Below are 20,084 nucleotides of genomic sequence, written 5' to 3'. Positions count from 1 at the left end.
TTGATTGATTTTAATTATTTTTTTGTTTTTGTAGGAATGTAGCAGTGGAATGACTTGAGGACATGGGGATTAAATTTCCCTGAAGACTTGTTGGTCTATTGATGTTTTATTACATTGATTATCCCCATGCCCTCTTGCCCTCCCTTTTTCCTCCCCCCCTTTTTGTCCCCTCCCCCTTTTTTCTTTTTTTTATGTGAACATGATAATAAAGGTTTTTTTGGCTCTAAAATTAGTATATTGGGTTACTTTATATTGTTTTTTAACACTCAGGTCTAGTTTCTGTTTACATTATGGGTCAAATAGACATTATGATGCGATTAGGCGATTGGTCAGGCGACTGCTATAAATTAACTATAATCTAACTGTGTTTGGATATATAGGTTTTTCAAGGTTATTATATCTAGATTGCTGTTGCATCGACCTAATTTACACTGTGGCTTGTGTTGATTAAATGGCATTAGCTATGTGACCGCCCTTTGGATTGGGCTATATACTTTGCGCGCTTTTACGCAGGCGCGGCAAACTTGGTTGACATTGTGGTCACCATGGTATTCCCGATGCGTGATTGCGCAGGCGCGAGATTTGTTTGACGGGACATCGCGATGTTTGTGGATAGAGTGGACGCCTGTGAGTTCTCTGTGCGCTGATGCGCATGTGTGGGCGTTTGATGACGTGGTGTCGCGGGATTTTGACTCTTGGGTCGCGATTGTCGATGCCAAGGCTCTGACGTCTTTTATCGCTTCTGTTAGATTGATGGGGATTCGGGAATGCTGGGAGCATTAGGTAATGTATTGTTATCTACTATAGGCTATTGAATTTGGCGCCGATTTCAAGGAGGTGCTGTAATTGGCTATGTGTGGCTTTACTGATAATACCAGTTGCTAGCTTGTGATCTATTGGTCGGGGGTTGTTAGGACAACAGAGGATGCCATCTGATGATTGGTTGTGATAGGGATGTGATTGGTTCTATTTTCTTTATACTGCGTCATGATTACATTTGTCTTTTTTTAAAAATGATGTTCTGTATACATTACCTATTTTTTTGTACAATGTATGTTATTGTATTTTGTATTTATATGTATTACTGTTGTTGTTTTGGGTGGTGGGCAATTCCATTTTGCTGATTGGCTTTTTGGGCCTATATAAGGACCGCCCTTTCCATTACTGTGTATGCTTGAAAAAGACCACTTGGTGGTTGAAACGTTGCATTTTATCATGGCTGAATAAAGTTATATATTTCTCACCTGGATTGGATGCTGCTCCTCTTCGCTTTATTGGAATTCCTGTGGTCCTGTCGGGTCTCTGGACGGTGAGCGTGCATCCCCTTGATCCTGCAAGTGCTGTTTGCCATTTTCTTCCTTGGGTAATCATTAAAGTCTAAAACATATTACAGTTTTTTTTATGAGCAATCAAAAAGTGATAATATTTATGTTATCTGTCTGACTATGCTGGGCATCCATGAAGTAGTACTGCCGCTAATGGAGTGCATTATTGAAGGCTTCACAGCACCCAGTTTCATTTCACCTCGTCACCTGGCGTCAGAATCATACTTGAGACCCTTTTTTCAGGAGGGGGGTATAATCTAAGTGTTCATATCTGTCACTTACGCTGTTGATCCAGGAGATGTAAGAGGAGACCTTGGTAAACACGGATGGTTTCTGGAAGTAGTTGCATCCAAGAGAAGATCCAAAGCTGACAATACCATGGACCTCATACACACCACCGACAGAGCAGTTGAGGGGTCCACCAGAATCACCCTAATGTGCAGAGATGAAGAAGCATAATCCTCAATGGATATTTTACTCTATTTTGTGCATAGTTTTATAGTATAATTATTTCTGATGTAGGCTAAACATGAATATTATGGAGAGTTCTACATAAAAAAGAGAATTGTATGCAAATACAACTTACATTGCAGGAAGCCTTGACTCCATCTCCACCAGCACAGATCATGGTTGTCTTGACAGTGCTGCCCTACCAGGAGCTGAGAGAGCAGGTTCCGTGGGCAACGACGGGAGGAGTGGCTTGTTGGAGAATACTGGGAGATGATCCACCAGCTGCATAGAGATTATAGTCCCTTGTAGTAATTGTTATTTACTGTAGGTTACATTAAGGCAGGAGCAAATGTTCTAAATTGAACCCCCCCAACAAAAAAAAATTAGCATTCGGCAGCATCACAGAAGAGGATATCACTCAGCTTTGCAGCCTTTACAAAGTATAAAGCCCTAAATTCCCCTTTCATTGCACCTATAAAGTATGATGCCATCAAAAGTGCCCCACAAACACTGTATGATACCCCCACAGTGAATTGCTCCACACGCACAGCATGATGACCAGATGTAAACCACCTAAACTCCTCCAGCAAAGTATGATGACCCCAATGCAGTATGATCCCCTAACTTTGACCCCCACATAGTCTTCCAAGTAGTAAGATGGGCTTACATACAGTTTTATTGCCTCACACTTCAGTGGCGCCCCTGAGGCTCAGTCGCCACAGAGGTACTGCACCTCCTCCTGAGGTGTGGTATCCCACCATCCAGGTAAGATGGAGACTCCTGACCACGCTCCAACACCTGCACCCCACACCACAAAGTAGTGTAGCAAATGTCATGTCCGCCATGTCTGTTATGTCCGCCATGTCTTTTTTGCCTCATGACTAGTGTTGAGCATTCCGATACCGCAAGTATCGGGTATCGGCCGATACTTGCTGTATCGGAATTCCGATACCGACTTCTGATATTTTTTCAATATCGGAATTCGGCATCGGAATCGGAAGTTCAAAGTTGATTGACGGCCTGACGTCATCATGATGCGCGGTGTGTGCGCATCATGATGCGCCGTCATTTCGGGCCTTCCGGGGGTCTCTGCCGGCCTGCCGGGGGGCTGTGTGGACTGCCCAGGGTCGGTACCGGCCTGCCGGGGGGCTGTGCCGGCCTGCCGGTGGTCTGTGCACCCTGTGGGGGTCTGTACCGGCCTGCCGGTGGTCTGTGCACCCTGTGGGGGTCTGTACCAGCCTGCCGGGGGGCTGTGCCGGCCTGCCGGGGGGCTGTGCTGATGTCCGGGGGTCTGTGCAAGCATCGTCCGATGGGACTACAAGTCCCATCTGGCGATGCCTGCTACCATGACAGTGATTGACACATTAGCCAATGATGGGACAGTAGTAGTCCCATCATCCGGCTAATGTGTTAAATGTTAAAAAAAAAAAAAAAATACTACATACATACTACATGCTACATACATACTACATATATACTACATGCATGCTACATACATACTACATGCTACATACATACTACATATATACTACATGCATGCTACATACATACTACATGCTACATACATACTACATATATACTACATGCATGCTACATACATACTACATGCTACATACATACTACATATATACTACATACATACTACATACATGCTACATACATGCTACATACATACTGCATGCTACATACATACTACATACATACTACATACATACTACATACATACTACATGCATGCTACATACATACTACATACATACATACTACATGCATGCTACATACATACTACATGCATGCTACATGCATGCTACATACATACTACATGCTACATACATACCACATACATACTACATACATACTACATACATACTACATGCTACATACATACTACATATATACTACATGCATGCTACATACATACTACATGCTACATACATACCACATACATACTACATACATGCTACATACATACTACATACATACTACATACATACTACATGCATGCTACATACATACTACATACATACTACATGCATGCTACATACATACTACATGCATGCTACATGCATGCTACATACATACTACATGCTACATACATACCACATACATACTACATACATACTACATACATACTACATGCTACATACATACTACATATATACTACATGCATGCTACATACATACTACATGCTACATACATACCACATACATACTACATACATGCTACATGCTACATACATACTACATACATACTACATACATACTACATGCATGCTACATACATACTACATACATACTACATACATACTACATGCATGCTACATACATACTACATGCATGCTACATACATACTACATGCATGCTACATGCATGCTACATACATACTACATGCTACATACATACCACATACATACTACATACATGCTACATGCTACATACATACTACATATATACTACATGCATGCTACATACATACTACATATATACTACATGCATGCTACATACATACTGCATGCTACATGCATGCTACATACATACTACATACATACTACATGCTACATACATACCACATATATACTACATACATACAATACATTCATACAATACATACATAGACATACAGTACATATAACATAGAGTTAACATACTTACCAATACTTGTCACATTGTTCCCCGAAGCCATTGTCTTTTCCGGAATAAATATTAACATAACAAACCACAAAAATACTCACCACGATCCGAAGCAGTCCACGAGTGTGTCCCACGACGATCTTGGGTAGAGAACTGCAGCATCAGATGATGCTGCCGTTCTCTACGGGCTGCAGGAATCCAATGACGGAAGGTAGGTATCCTTCCGCACTGTATTCCTCCGCCACTTAAAAAAAAAGTCCCTAGTCTCACTTTATGCCATTGCTGTGTGGGAATTTCCCACGCAGCAATGGCATAAAGTGAGACTAGGGACTTTTTTTTTTTTAAGTGGCGGAGGAATACAGTGCGGAAGGATACCTACCTTCCGTCATTGGATTCCTGCAGCCCGTAGAGAACGGCAGTATCATCTGATGCTGCAGTTCTCTACCCAAGATCGTCGTGGGACACACTCGTGGACTGCTTCGGATCGTGGGTGAGTATTTTTGTGGTTTGTTATGTTAATATTTATTCCGGAAAAGACAATGGCTTCGGGGAACAATGTGACAAGTATTGGTAAGTATGTTACTCTATGTTATATGTACTGTATGTCTATGTATGTATTGTATGAATGTATTGTATGTATGTAGTATATATGTGGTATGTATGTAGCATGTATTATGTATGTAGTATGTATGTAGCATGCATGTAGCATGCAGTATGTATGTAGCATGCATGTAGTATATATGTAGTATGTATGTAGCATGTATGTAGTATGTATGTGGTATGTATGTAGCATGTAGTATGTATGTAGCATGCATGTAGTATATATGTAGTATGTATGTAGCATGCAGTATGTATGTAGTATGTATGTAGTATGTATGTGGTATGTATGTAGCATGTAGTATGTATGTAGCATGCATGTAGCATGCATGTAGTATGTATGTAGCATGCATGTAGTATGTATGTAGTATGTATGTAGTATGCATGTAGTATGTATGTAGTATGTATGTAGTATGTATGTGGTATGTATGTAGCATGTAGTATGTATGTAGCATGCATGTAGCATGCATGTAGCATGCATGTAGTATGTATGTAGTATGTATGTAGCATGCAGTATGTATGTAGCATGCATGTAGCATGCATGTAGTATGTATGTAGTATGTATGTAGCATGCAGTATGTATGTAGTATGTATGTAGCATGCAGTATGTATGTAGCATGTATGTAGCATGTATGTAGTATGTATGTAGTATATATGTAGTATGTATGTAGCATGTAGTATGTATGTAGCATGTAGTATGTATGTAGCATGCATGTAGTATATATGTAGTATGTATGTAGCATGTAGTATGTATGTAGCATGTAGTATGTATGTAGCATGTAGTATGTATGTAGCATGTAGTATGTATGTAGCATGCATGTAGTATGTATGTAGTATTTTTTTTTTTTTTTAACATTTAACACATTAGCCGGATGATGGGACTACTTCTGTCCCATCATTGGCTAATGTGTCAATCACTGTCATGGTAGCAGGCATCGCCCGATGGGACTTGTAGTCCCATTGGACGATGCCTGCACAGACCCCCGAAGCCTGCACAGACCACCGGCAGGCCGGCACAGCCCCCCGGCAGGCCGGCACAGCCCCCCGGAGCCTGCACAGACCACCGGCAGGCCGGCACAGCCCACCGGAGCCTGCACAGACCACCGGCAGGCCGGCACTGCCCCCTGGCAGGCCGGCACAGACCACCGGAGCCTGCACAGACCCCCTGGCAGGCCGGCACAGCCCCCCGAAAGGCCCGTACAGACCCCAGAGAGGCTGTACAAGGCAAAAACAGGGTTTTTCTTATTCCGATACCGGAAGTCCCATAGACTTGAATGGGACTTCCGGTATCAGAATCGGCGATACCGATACTTTTTTTAAAGATCGGCCGATCCATTCCGATCCGATACTTTGAAGTATCGGACGGGATCGCTCAACTCTACTCATGACCCTGGGAGCGGTGTGCACGCGCATCTCATGTCTGCTATCCTGCATGTTCCCTAGAGCAGTGTGCACACTCACCTCATGACTGTTGAGCTGCGGGATGCCTGTGTTTCTGCTCTGCCTTCTGTGATCGTCTCGTCATGTCTAGAACCCCTGATCATGTGTCCTTCCTATATTCCAGCACAGGCTGGTTCTGCATTCATCTCTGCATGTCTGGAACTCTGATCATGTGACCTGCCTAGGTTTCAGCACTGGTTCTGCAATCATCTCTGCATGTCTGGAACTCTGATCATGTGACCTGCCTAGGTTTCAGCACTGGTTCTGCAATAATCCCTGCATGTCTGGAATCCTGATCATGTGACTGCTCCCTGTGATCCTGGAGGATCTGTACTGGAAGTTCTCCCCTGGTCTGACCCGGAAGTGGAGGTGCTATGCCCTATATCAGACCGCCCCTTCCTATGCTCAGGGCCTGAGTATTGTGTTGCTTCCCTGCATGGCTGCTTGGTCTGCGGGGTTGCTCCCTCTATTCTGTGCCCTTGCACTTTGCTCTTTCGTGCGTCTCTGCACACGCCCCGTGCTCGTACTTCGTCTCTTGTCCCGTGCTTTGTCTTATGTTTGTCCGTTGTGACATGTTCATCCTTGTCCTGCTTGGACTTGTAGTCCTTCTGTTATTCTCTGCCTTGCCTGTTTCTGCCATGTCTTGCCTTCGCTATGCTCTGCCTTGTGTTTTCTCCTCTGTTCTCTGTCTCTGCCTGTTACTCCTGCTCTCTGTTCTATGGTGCTCTCTAGTACGTTCCCTGGCTAGTCCCAAGGCTTTACCTCGGCCCGACTCTGGGCTTCGACCTACGCACCACTGCTAGCCCTGTTCCTGCTCTGACCTGATTCTGTGTTTCTGCCTATGCTTCCGTTCCTGGTTCTGTACTCTGCCTAAGCTCTGCCTAGTTTCGTGCCTTGCTTTGCCTTGTTGCTTCGTGTGCCCTTTGCATGCGCCTGGCCTTCCTAGCCTCCTGTTTGTGCCTCAGCCGTGCCCGCCCTAGCCGTGCCCGCCTGCTTGCGCCTCAGCCGTGCTCATCGGTCAGTGACAGCTGTGTCGCCTGCCATGCCTCAGCCGGGTTCGCTGGAGTCCTGCCCATCTGTCAGTGCCGCAGCCCGATCAGCTAGCCAGTGCCCCAGCCGTGCTCTCTGTGCTCCTTTGCACCTCACGCTGTTTCTGCACTGTGCTCTACGTGCTCTCTATAGCACGCGCAGGCCTCGCCTGCCCATGGCATACCTCCCCGTGCTTCAGTAAAAGTGCGCGCAGGCTTTGCCATGTCCCCTGTCGTGCCCTCTTGCACGCACAGGCCCTAACCCTGTCCTTGAACCCTGACCCTGGCTTGCCTCTCTGCACATGCAGGACTCTGCCTCGCCTGACCCTGGCATGCCTCTCTGCACGTGCAGGACTCTGCCTCGCCTGACCCTGGTGTGCCTCTCTGCACATGCAGGACTCTGCCTCGCCTGACCCTGGCGTGCCTTTCTGCACGCGCAGGACTCTGCCTCACCTGACCCTGGCGTGCCTCTCTGAATGCGCAGGACTCTGCCTCGCCTGACCCTGGCGTGCCTCTCTGAACGCGCAGGACTCTGCCTCGCCTGACCCTGGCGTGCCTCTCTGCACGTGTAGGGCTCTGCTTCACCTGACCCTGGCGTGCCTCTCTGAATGCGCAGGACTCTGCCTCGCCTGACCCTGGCATGCCTCTCTGCACGCGTAGGGCTCTGCCTCGTCTGACCCTGGCGTGCCTCTCTGCACGCACAGGACTCTGTCTTGCCTGACCCTGGCGTGTCCCTCTGCATGCACAGGCTTCTGTCCTTGAGTCTGACCCTGGTGTGTTCCTTAACACGCATCGTGTTGCTAACCTGTCTTGTCTTCTTGCATGGAACCCTGGTTTGCCTGCCGGATGCCCGGAACCTGCCGATCGCTGCCAGAGATCGTAAGCCTGATGACTGCGGCCTGATGTCCGGAGCTGATGTCCGCAGCCTGATGCCCTGATCATATCGATCGTTGCCAGATGTCCGGAGTCCGATGCCAGCATGCATTTGCCTACCATCTTGCACGTACCATGTCTTGGACCCTGGCGTGTCTCCTACGCATGCACCCTGCCTTGGACCCTGGCGTGTCTCCTAAGCACGCACCCTGCCTTGGACTCTGGCGTGTCCTAGCACGCATCCCTCTTAGGAACTCTGGTGTGATCCCTAACACGTACCCTGCCTTGGACCCTGGTATGTTTTCTACACGTGTTATGTCTGGAACATTTGGCGTGCCCTTGCATGCACCTTGCTGTGTTTCACCGTTTGTGCCCTGCACCTGATTCCTTGTTTATGCCTAGCATCTGAATAAAGTGTGTAACCACGTTTGCTGAAGAAACCCTGTGACTTTGCTTTGTGTTTTGTATCCTGTCCGTCCTGTTGCCAGACACTCAATAGTGTCTCCCTGAGCCGGCCGTCTGATCCAGCTGCTGTGGTGGCTCACCCCCTTGGTCTTGCCCCTGACACTCCCTGTATAGGGGGTGGATTCTCACTAGGTCAGCTCGCCCGAGGTGGGTGGGTGCCACGGCCCAGAGGGTCCACTCTAAAAAGGAAAACGACTCGGCGTAAGCTGACGCTCATCACAGCAAAGCACCTACGGCGGCTCCCTGCTTGGAGTATAGCAAAGCACCCATTGGTAGCTCCCTGCTTGGAACACGAAACGTGCTGGGAGGTGGGTGGAGCTAGTTTACAGTACAAGGAGTGGGAAGAGTTTAGGACAACAGTTAGTCAGTTGGTTGGAGAGCTAGAGAGAAGATCCCCGGAGAGAGGGATAGATGGATGGAAGTGCTGCAGCAGATCCCAGTGACCTGGGTCTGCTGGCATGGGAAAGGGAGAGAGAGCAACAAAGACTGAAAGCCTGATTCTCCATAGAAAGAAAGGATTAGTACGGAACGTGTGGAGTAAAAGAGAACAGAGGACGTGGGTTAGAAGAGAACCCTTCCTAGAAGTTCTAAGCGCAAGGCTCGGGCCCGGTCCCCGAGGTTGCATGGATACTAATGGTCCTGCAGCAGACACCAGAGGAATAGAAGTAGTGACCACTTTATTCCCACACGAGACTTGGGAGCACAACAGCAACTGGTGTTGTGAGTTCATTTTCCCCTTCGTCACTGAGGTCTGGTGAACTCCCTATTCTGGTAAAGGAAGGTAATGAGCCTGATTATCAGGCACCTGAGCCTAATGATGATGACTGGCTGAGTGGAGTCACGGACTGGATATAAGGCTGCCGACGCCCTTCTGCCCTGCGGGTGATTTCTCTGTGGACTTCTAGGAGACCAGTCTGATTCCTGCTCCTCTAAAGCTAAATTTTCTGCTTTTGCCTTTTAGCATTTGTGTTTTGTTTGCCTTGCTTTTCTGGATTCTGCCATTCCCTGCTGGGGCGAGCTGAATCTCCTTTTGCCGGTTGCTCTGTTTTCAGAATATTCCTGAGTACTGACATAGTCTTTTTGAAGCCTAGCGTCTTCAGGGCCTTTTTCACTGTCAGTCTGTTGGCTCTTATTTTCATAGGGTTTTTTCACGGATTGCAGACAGCAGCCTTCCTGTCCTTTCCTATCTAGTTAGCTTGGGCCCCGTCTTTGCTCAGTCTATCTTTCTGTCTGTGTTAGTGTTATTTCTTCTTGCTTCACCGTCATTATATGTTGGGGGCTGCCTTTTGCTATGGGGTCTGCTCTGGGGCAGTTTAGATTTCCATTTCTGTCTTTAGGCTATATAGTCCTCCGGCTGTGATCGAGGGGTCTAGGGCATCGTAGGGACCCCCCACGGCTACTGCTAGTTGTATTGATAGGTTCAGGGGTCTGCAATCCGATAGCTGCCAACTTCTCTGGTTTTCTGGACTTAGCTAGCATTTCTGTTTTTGCCTCCTACGGTGACTCATTCATAACAGAATCACCCGCCATACCGCAGATCCTAGGGTACTCAATAGCAGGAAAGAATTGTGTTTAAAAAAAAAAAAAAAAAAAAAGTGTGTATATTCTTTCCTCTATATCTCTGAGGCCGTAGGGGGAATTTTTTTTTCTCTCAATGGAGATAAAGCAATTGTCTGATCGTGTGGAGCAGCTCGCTGCGGAAGTGCGTGGAATTTCCGCCTACCTTGCTCGTTCGCATGCTGTTGAACCAAAGATCCCTACACCTGATGTATTTTTTGGGGATCGATCTAAATTTTTGAGTTTCAAAAATAATTGTAAATTATTTTTTGCCTTGAAGCCTAACTCGTCAGGGAGCTCCGCGCAGTAGGTTAAAATTGTCATCTCTTTGCTGCGTGGCGATCCCCAGGATTGGGCGTTTTCTTTGAAACCAGATGATCCTATTCTGACTAATGTGAATGCATTCTTTCAAGCCTTGGGGTTGTTGCATGACGAACCTAATGCTATTGATCAGGCTGAAAAGACCCTGTTTAGAAAGAACACCGTGAGCACAACTCAAGATGGTGCTAAGGTTAGGTTCCCAAACCGTTAAAGCAAAAAATATGAACCTAGCACTCAACTTAAAGGTATTTGTAAGGCGGTTTATTGTAGTACACGAAAAAAGACGTTTCGGTCAATGTGACCTTCTTCAGTTACGTGTGGTATATAGATTGTGTAGAGCTTATAGGCATCTATCAGAAAGGACGATGATGCTTTAGGCATTGAGGAGAATGATCTCTCTAAGGTAATGAGCTTGTCAGTATATAGGAGAGGGGCAAACGTGCCTCCAGATGCGGTGTCCACCGGTTTTTTCCACCTCTCCTCAGTCGCATGATGTCCCTGACTATTTGGCGGACTTTTATGATGTATTTAGTGAGAATGAGTCTGCATCTTTGCCTCCTCATAGGAGTTATGACTGTGCAATTGAACTGAGCCCGGGGTGTAAATTTCCCAAGGGTCGGCTCTTCAATTTATCTGTACCCGAGCACGAGGCCATGTGATCCTATATTAAGGAGGCGTTGGAGAAGGGTCATATTAGACCATCCTCTTCACCCTTAGGTGCCGTTTTTTTTTTTGTGGCCAAAAAGGATGGTTCTTTAAGGCCTTGTATTGATTATCGTGCCCTCAACAAAATTACTTTTAAATATCAGTATCCGTTACCCCTGATTTCGGATCTATTCTCTAGAGTTAGAGGTGCTTGCTGGTTTACCAAGCTTGACCTCAGGGGGGCGTATAATCTTATCCGCATTAAGCATGGGGATGAATGGAAGACGGCGTTTAATACTCCGGAGGGACATTTTGAGTACCTGGTGATGCCTTTTGGGCTCACTAATGCCCCTTCTGTCTTCCAGTGCTTCATGAACGATATTTTCCGAGACTTTGTCGATAAATTTTTGATTATCTATCTGGATGATATTTTGATCTTCTCCAAGGTTTGGGATTCTCATGTGGAACATATTCAGACTGTGTTCCGGATCTTGAGGGAGAATTCCCTGTATGTCAAAGGATCGAAATGCCTTTTTGGAGTACAGAGGATTTCATTTTTGGGATTTATTTTGTCTCCGTCAACTATTGAAATGGACCCGGCCAAGGTACAGGCCATTTATGATTGGGTTCAACCCACTTCTTTGAAGGCCCACCAGAAGTTTTTGGGTTTTGCAAATTTTTATTGGAAATTTATAGCAAAATTTTCTAGTATTGCCAAGCCATTGACTGATCTGACTAAGAAGGGTGCTGATGTGTTGAATTGGTCTCCGGAGGCTGTTGCTTCCTTTCAGGAGCTGAAGCGAAGATTTACCTCCGCCCCGGTTTTGCGGCAACCTGATGTCTCACTCCCGTTCCAGGTAGAGGTGGATGCTTCTGAGATTGGTGCAGGAGCTGTTTTGTCCTAAAAGGATCCTGTAACATCTAAAATGAATCCCTGTGCTTTCTTTTCCCGAAAGTTCTCTCCATCTGAACGTAACTATGATGTGGGGAATCAGGAACTGTTGGCCATGAAATGGGCACTTGAGGAGTGGAGACATTGGTTGGAGGGAGCTAAACATCAAGTTGTGGTCCTCACTGACCACAAGAATTTGATTTACCTGGAGTCGGCTAGACGCTTGAACCCTAGACAGGCTAGGTGGGCCTTGGTTTTTACACGTTTTGATTTTGTGGTCTCTTTTCTTCCTGGAACTAAGAATGTCAAGGCAGACGCCCTCTCTAGGAGCTTCTTTGCTGATTCTACTGTGGTGACCAAGCCTGCTACCATCTTAGGCGAAGGGGTAGTTCTTTCTGCCATCTCGCCCGATTTGAGACTTGCTCTGCAAGAGTTCCAGGAGGACAAACCTGAGCGTTGTCCCAGTGGAAAGTTGTATGTTCCTGACCAGTGGAAGAAGAGAGTGATGTCTGAAGTTCATTGCTCTGCATTGGCTGGTCATCCAGGTATTTTTGGTACTAGAGATCTGGTGAGTCGCTCTTTTTGGTGGCCCACCTTGTCTCATGATGTCAGGAATTTTGTGCAGTCCTGTGGGACGTGCTCCCGGTCTAAATCTTGTTCTCGCTCTAGTGGGTTGTTGATGCCTTTGCCGGTCCCCAGGAGGCCATGGACCCATATTTTAATGGATTTCATCTCTGATATGCCGGTCTCTCAAAGAATGACTGTTATTTGGGTGATTTGTGATAGGTTCTCTAAGATGGTTCATCTTGTACCACTCCCTAAGTTGCCGTCTTCCTCTGAGTTGGTGCCCCTGTTTTTGCAACAGGTGGTTCGCTTGCACGGGATTCCTGAGAACATTGTATCTGACAGAGGAGTTCAGTTTTTTGTCTAGATTTTGGAGGACTTTCTGTTCCAAGCTGGGAATTCAGTTGTCCTTCTCCTCTGCTTTTCACCCTCAGACCAATGGGCAGACAGAGAGAACAAACCAGACCTTGGAGTCGTATTTGAGATGTTTTATTTCCGCTGAACAGGATGATTGGGTTTCATTTTTGCCCTTGGCCGAATTTGCTTTAAATAATAGAGCTAGTTCTGCCACTTTGATGTCACCTTTTTTTTGTAACTTTGGGTTTCATCCTCGATTTTCTTCAGGGCAGGTGGAGCCTTCTGCCTGCCCAGGTGTTGACACTGTGGTGGAGAGAATGCACCAGATCTGGGACCAAGTGGTGGATAAGTTATCTCTCTCCCAGGAAAAGGCCCAGCGGTTTTCCAATCGACATAGGACCATTGGTCCCCAGTTTAAGATTGGTGATATGGTGTGGTTATCATCAAAAAATATAGCTATGAAGGTGGCTTCTCCTAAGTTTAAGCCTAGATTTATTGGACCTTACAAGATTTTGGAGATTATTAATCCGGTCTCTTTTCGTTTGGCTCTTCCTGTCACATTTAAAATTCATAATGTGTTCCATAAGTCCTTGTTGAAGAGGTTTGTTGAACCAGTTGTTCCTGGGGTGGCACCTCCGGACCCTGTATTGGTTGAAGGTAACATAAAATATGAGGTAGAGAAAATACTGGATTCCCGTCTGGCTAGATGGAGACTCCAGTATTTGGTTAAGTGGAAGGGTTATGGTCAGGAGGATAATTCCTGGGTCTCTGCCTCTGATATTCATGCCAAAAGATTGGTGCGTGCCTTTCATCGGGCTCACCCTGATCGCCCTGGTGGCGTGGTTGAGGGTTCGGTGACCCCTCCTCAAGGGGGAGGTACTGTTGTGAGTTCATTTTCCCCTTTGTGTTTTGTTTTTGTTTGCCTTGCTTTTCTGGATTCTGCCATTCCCTGCTGGGGTGAGCTGAATCTCCTTTTGCCGGTTGCTCTGTCTTCAGAATATTCCTGAGTACTGACATAGTCTTTTTGAAGCCTAGCGTCTTCAGGGCCTTTTTCACTGTCAGTCTGTTGGCTCTTATTTTCATAGGGTTTTTTCACGGATTGCAGACAGCAGCCTTCCTGTCCTTTCCTATCTAGATAGCTTGGGCCCCATCTTTGCTCAGTCTATCTTTCTGTCTGTGTTAGTGTTATTTCTTCTTGCTTCACCGTCATTATATGTTGGGGGCTGCCTATTGCTTTGGGGTCTGCTCTGGGGCAGTTTAGATTTCCCTTTCTGTCTTTAGGCTATATAGTCCTCCGGCTGTGATCGAGGGGTCTAGGGCATCGTAGGAACCCCCCACGGCTACTGCTAGTTGAGTTGATAGGTTCAGGGGTCTTCAATCCGATAGCTGCCAACTTCTCTGGTTTTCTGGACTTAGCTAGCATTTCTGTTTTTGCCTCCTACGGTGACTCATTCATAACAAACTGGATAGTGAGCCGGGACTTGTAGCAAGGAGTCCCCGAAGCAGGCTACAGCTGTCTGCCGTACAAGTAGCGTTCATAGTAACATCAGACAGGAGGAACTCCAGTGTAACTCAGTACTAGGAGTACTTCACTCAAAGGCGCTATAAGAGGAGATGTTCAGAAAGGCACATGTTGGCGGAGTGTTGGAAAGGAGTATTCCATCTGGCTTGGAGGTTGACTGAGTCCCTGACCCGGAGGACATGGCACGGAGGCAGGCACCTGTTTGCACAACAGACTGTGAGTAAAGCTTTGGAACTACATGCCCTGGTATCCTCCACTTATTCCTGCGCCAACCTGCCCAGCACCGCTACATCCCTTGCGCCTGACACTACCCAATCTATGTGTCACCTCACCTACTCTGCCCTGGGACTACAGCCCTGCCTGTGGAGGGCTATAACATCATTGCTACACCACACCATCAGTCCCTTGCCGAACACCACAGGTGGCGTCACAAACTATTCATTTCCACTACAAAAACCATTCAATCTCCCTTTTACTTGGGTGCCCAGGGCCACGGACCGGGTCACCGCTGCTGTGACAATCCCCTCTGAGAGACCGGCCCGGTACCTAGTACCCCACAGCCCTGGGAGGGCGACCCACTTCACCACACTGTATAATGGCCCCCCAAAGAGTGTAAAGGCCACCACACAGCCCTCCACACAGTATGATTGACCCCACACTAACCTACACACTGTACAATTTCTTGCATACAGTATAATGAGCCCTACATAGCCCTCCATAAAGTATAAAGGCTTCCATATAGCCCTCCAAATGTTATTATGACCCCCAAATAGCTCTCCAAATATTATAATGGCCCCCACATTGTCCTCCAAATATTATAATAGCAATTCATATATTATAATGGGACCCATAATCCTACATATATTATGTTGCACCCAATAGTCCTGCATACAGTAGATTGCACTCCCCGTAGTGCTCTATATAGCATAATGCACTCCCCATGGTGCTCCATATGGTATAATGTAACCCAATAGTCCTCCATATAGTATAACACACCCATAGTCCTCCATATACTATAATGCACCCCCATAGTGGACGTTCTGCACTGTTGATACATAATATGCAGATCCAGTATACACATTGATGCATTTCAAAGTTTTCACACTTCTTTCTCAGGACACAACCACATAAACACATATGTGACTATGTCCTGAGGAAGAAGTATGAAAATTTCAAAACGCATCTACTAATAAAACCGCAAACCTATCTATGTTTATCCTGGATCTGCATATTATCTACCAGCAACGCGGGGCATCCACATTTTTGTCCCATATACACACACACTATAGAACATAGTAGCCCTGGAGAGAGGTGACCGGGCAGAGAGTTAACATGCTTGTTCACTTTCCTTAGACCAAACATCCTCAGGAGAATGCTTAATTCCCTTGATATTTTAACTTTTTTTATAAAACTATTTAATGAGGCACAGTATAAAAAAACTAATTGGATGTATATTGCCAAAAAAAATCAACTCAATTCCAACCTATTGATGTAAAAAAAAAAAAAAATCACAAATGGATGTCATGAACATCCTCCTATGAAAACAAATAAAAGGTAATTTTAGAACATCAACATCAGACAAGACTCTTATTATATTTGGATTTTAAGGTGACAATTGTTCTGGTCTTGATCACAAAATTGTGTTTTTGGAAACTGTCAGTCTGTTGAGCAGCCAAAATGTTTTCCAGAGGTAATGGGAACTGAGCTAAAAGTGCAAATTGCACCATGTCAAAATGTGAGGTAAGACATGATGTGGATGTGAGGAAAATAACATCTGACTGTATTCAGCACATTGGCAAGCTGTGGTGGCAAACATGAGTTTTGCTAAAGTAGAATAATCTCCTTGTATAGAAACGATTGTGCAAAAAGGACTTACTGCTGGTTCTTCCCCATCCAGTATGATATAGAAGAGTTAATGGTTTGCCTTTATATCCCTTTAATTGCCTTTAAGACTTCAATTGCCTTTTGCCTAATATTGCTATGTATTATTCTTATGTAGACTACTAGTCTCTGTCTTCAAGGAAACTATACTTGTTATCATATTTGTTCTCAACAACATGTTCTGGGTACATTGTAAACAAGGTACGACCCTGAGGTGATGGTGGGGGCCAAATGAGCTCCATAGAGTCACATATTGCTGTAAATGGTATAAAACATTCCTTGTATTTCATTACGTCAGATAAAGTGATTTGACCACGGCTTGTGTGTTGAAGTCTCTTTGTCTCCAAGCGCTTGCAACAGAAAGGGCGAAAAACCTGGTAATTCGGACTCACTGGTGATCTGGCACAGCTGACTCTTGGTCAGAACAAAAGCAGCTACGACAGGTAACAACACAGTTGTAGTTGTGGGCCAGGGTAGAGCCACTTGCTGGCAGTGTAGCTGCTTTCACGGCACTGTTCAGGGTAGCGCTGGAGGCCAGCCACAGGATAGCAATGTCATAGGAGGAGGTGATCCATATGTATTTCTGCATATCATGGAGAGATTTTATGATTTTCGCTTATAAATGAAATAAAAAGTCCTGATCGGAGTCTCATCACTGGAAGTAAAGAAGACTAATGTGACAGCAAAACAATGAATTTCACTGGTACAGCTACGTGAATTAAGAAGTTAATGGCCCCTGTGTGGTCTGTATCGGTGACTGTACCACCTATTAATAATAATAGTAATAGTAACTATATTACAGATCTTATTATTAGCAGTAATAATATTAATAGTAATAATAATACAAAATGATTAACGCGTAACTGTTTTAATTTTTATTTCATAAATCGATAGTTCACATGAAAATAAGCAACTGTGTAATATATCTTATCAGAGAAATCTGCATCTTTCTCTGCCCGAATTGATCAGACATTATCAAAATTCTGAATTCTGAGGTCCAATCTGTGTTCAGTGAAGACAGACTCTCCCTTTACTGAGAGAGGAGATGGCGGCTGATACTGATTAGATCAGTGTTTCCCAAACTCCAGTCCTCACAGACCCCACAGGTCATGTTTTCAGGATTTCCATAGAGTTGCACAGGTGAGAGAATTCCTGATGCCTTGATGATACTTCCACCATCTGTGCAATAATAAGGAAATCCTGAAAACATGACCCGTGGGGTCCGTGAGGACAGGAGTTTGGGAAACACTGGATTAGATCCTATGTAGAAGGAAGGGAGAGACGGAAGGAGCTCTATGTCTATCACTTCCCTCCTCCATCTACACAGAATCTCATCATCTCTCAGTAATGGGACAGTGTATCGTCACTGAATACAGATTTTACCTCAGAAGAATTTTCATAATCACGGACCAATTCTGTGAGAGAAAAAAAGCAGGTTTTTCTGATAAGATCTATTACACAGTTTCAATGGTAACTACTATAGGCAGAGTCCAAAAAGCTTAACAAAAAGTGCAGCTCATGTGATGTAATGATTTTATGTATTTGGGAATTATTTGTTTAGGTACTTGTTGTTTAAGGCTTCATAATTCATGGAGTACGGCCTTCATTATTTTTTCTTTTTTTTGGGGGGGTTGTTGTATGTTAATATGAAATCTTTTAACTGTTGAGAATATTTTACTCAGCTGCAACATTGTTGGTGTTCCAGCTAGCGTGTTTCCTGATGGAAGAGATGGAAATGGTCTGTTCAGTGCCATCGTTAGCACTAAGACTGTGGTCTCCAAGAACCACACAGAATGAAACAGATCTGTTAGGAAAGACAAGATGGAAGAAGGTTACTCTATACTTCGTGGATGTACATTCAGTCATTTTGTTCAAGCAACAAGAAGCCTTGGAAAATCGCCTCTTGTGAGCAATAACGTATCGCTTACAGCAGATTCACTGGTTCCAGTCTCGCCTGTTTAATAACAAAGATGAACATAGAGGTGCAGAAAGTAATGTTGGCTTTTGTTTTCAACAAACATTTCAGTATAAAAAGGTCAGACCTGTGCTGACAACAGAACTGTGCAGAATAACCCAGGTGTCACATATTAGCTTGTGCATGGCTGCCATCAATCGCAGTCATTGATGGGTGACTTACAGTGAGTCCATTCATAGTGACTGGGTTGTGATTTTTATGTGATTTTCTGAAAATTGGGTCAAAATGTTACAGATTTGATATGTGGCCTTACTTTAAAGAATTATTCTTAAAGGGGCCTTCAGGTTTCGGAAAAAAAACCCTGTCCCCGGCTACAATTTGATTATAAAAAAGTTAACTGTCCTTTAGGATGTGTGCACACATTGCGGATTCTGCTGCGGTTTTTTCCGCCCAGATTTGTCTAAATCCGCAGGTAACCTGCGGTTTATCTGTGGATTTATTGCGGATTAGCCTGCGGTTTTCCCCTGCGGTTTGACACCTGTCATGGAGTAGGTGCTAACAGAGGCGTATCTAGGCTTCCTGGCACCCGGGGCAAGAATTTGGTTCGGCGCCCCCCAAGTACATATGCGACTTGCACAGTTAGTCATGTACCCACGAGCTGCTCTCCCTAATGCTCTCAATGTTCAGTAAAAAACTGAAAGCAGGATGAGAAGCTCGTTGTCACAGGACCATAACTATGAAAATCGCATATGAGTGAAGTGTCCATGTGATGACTACTGCAACCTGCAGAGCTGAATCCTGACATTGCAGCTTCTGAATTCTCACAACGAATGCACTGCACACTTTTAGGATTCTCCCTTGCCGATATACAGTCATGTCAGCACAAGTATGTGATTTATATACTTCTGGCCACATTCCAACTAGACGTGCCCGGCCTCGCTCCGTTCATTTTCATTGAGTGAGGCCACACATGTCTAGTCAGCATGTGACCGTATGTATGTAAATTACCGGCACGAGAGAATCCTGACAGCGTGCAGTGAGCACTGTGAGAATTCAGAAGTCTGCAGTCACATAGAATGTCTGCAGACTCAGCACAAACCTGGACAACCCCTATAATGTTCCTAACAAATAAAAACATGAGAATTAGTCAGTATCACAAATAATATTTACATCCAGGTACCTTATAGATGATGTCTCTGGAGTCGTTCTCCTTTTCTTCTTCTTGTCCAGACCCCATGATGAGTTTTCTCATCACCAGCCATCTCTGTAGACTTCCATCTTCTCTGGTCTTCTGCAGCAAATCTCCACACGATCCCCTTAAAGATAGAAGTGTCATTATAATGCTCCTAAATACAAATATCTGCAATATACTGTCACCTCACACTATTCCCTCCCTCACCATACTGTCTCCTCATATATTTACCCCCTCACTCTCTATACTGTCTGCTCACACATATCCCCGACTCCCCATACTGTGTCCACATACATTCACCCGTTCGCACCCCTTACTGTCTGCACCCATCCCCCATACTGTTTCCTCATACTCTTCATTTTGTGTCCTCAAATCTCCCCACACACATTAAATACCATCCCCACTCCAAATCTCCCCACACATTATGTAC

The 20,084-nt window shown here is 45.2% G+C and overlaps 1 pseudogene; it reads right to left on the bottom strand.

Annotated features, from left to right (window-relative positions):
- Positions 1 to 1,544: 1,544 nt before the first annotated feature.
- Positions 1,545 to 20,084, bottom strand: part of LOC141091372 (chymotrypsin-like elastase family member 1) — a 33,118-nt pseudogene continuing 14,578 nt past the window's right edge.

The sequence above is a fragment of the Dendrobates tinctorius genome, unplaced genomic scaffold (assembly GCF_039654945.1).
Source record: "Dendrobates tinctorius isolate UK_male_01 unplaced genomic scaffold, ASM3965494v1 ptg000051l, whole genome shotgun sequence".
In the NCBI taxonomy this organism is placed as follows: domain Eukaryota; kingdom Metazoa; phylum Chordata; class Amphibia; order Anura; family Dendrobatidae; genus Dendrobates; species Dendrobates tinctorius.
This window is presented reverse-complemented; position numbering and strand designations above follow the sequence as displayed.